Source organism: Suricata suricatta, chromosome 17 (assembly GCF_006229205.1).
Source record: "Suricata suricatta isolate VVHF042 chromosome 17, meerkat_22Aug2017_6uvM2_HiC, whole genome shotgun sequence".
NCBI classification, from domain to species: domain Eukaryota; kingdom Metazoa; phylum Chordata; class Mammalia; order Carnivora; family Herpestidae; genus Suricata; species Suricata suricatta.
Genome location: NC_043716.1, coordinates 30,219,233 through 30,220,202, shown reverse-complemented (window position 1 = coordinate 30,220,202; position 970 = coordinate 30,219,233). Strand labels below are relative to the sequence as shown.

Sequence of the window (970 nt, the reverse complement as noted above, 5' to 3'; positions counted from 1 at the left end):
GGGGCAGAGAAAGAGGGAAACACAAAATCCAAAGCAGGCTCCAGGCTCTGAGCTGTCAGCACAGAGCCGGACACGGGGCTCGAATTCATGAACCACAAGATCATGACCTGAGCCAAAGTCAGACGCTTAATCAACTGAGCCACCCAGGTGCCCCTTTTCTATTTTTAATACTCTACTGTGACTCCTGCAGGGAAAACATCATATGCCATTTTTATCTTGGTATTCCCAAGCATATTTATATGGAGGCAACAAAGATTGACACTTACTGAATTCCATTCACTCTCAGTCATACATTTGATATGTGTTTACTAAATATTTACATGTGAGGTGATCATAAAACAGACAAATATGATAAAGACAAGAGGTATATAAAGGGTGTTCATTCTTTAAGAATAGGGAGTATTGGTGTTCTCTTCAGCAGCACATAAACTAATAGAATCAATACAGAGAAGATTAGCATGGCCCCTGAGCAAGAATCACATGCAAATTCATGCAGTGTGCCGTATTGTTGTGGGAGATACAGGCTTCCAATTATGGAATGGGTATGTCACAGGAATAAAAGGCACAGCATAAGGAATACAGTCACTGGTACTGTAGTAACATTGCATGGTGGCACATGGTACTTATACTTGTGGTGAGCAGAGGGTAATGTATAAATGCATAAAGATGTTAAATCACTACATTGTACACCTGAAACTAATGTAACGTGTATCAACTATACTCAAATAAAATACTTGGGGGGAAAAAAGAATGGAGAATAACGGGGAAATGGCTGGTAAAAGAGGGTATTTCTAGACTTCAGCAAGACATTCCTGGGGCTTCCATGCAGCAAATCTTTCTCAAAGAACAGAAGGGTGTATACCTTGAGATAGGCCAGAGATGGTCCTGTTAGAGCATTGTTAAGGCCAGCCAAGGTGACATACTGGAACCTAGAGGCCCAGAGCCAGTGATGGAAATCCTAAAAGGTAGA

The 970-nt window shown here is 41.3% G+C and overlaps 1 non-coding gene across 1 annotated transcript; it reads left to right on the top strand.

Moving 5' to 3' along the window:
* The first annotated feature begins 407 nt into the window (after window positions 1–407).
* Window positions 408–510, top strand: LOC115283082. The gene has a single exon (XR_003904902.1). It is a non-coding gene; the product is annotated as a U6 spliceosomal RNA (small nuclear RNA).
* Window positions 511–970: the final 460 nt, after the last annotated feature.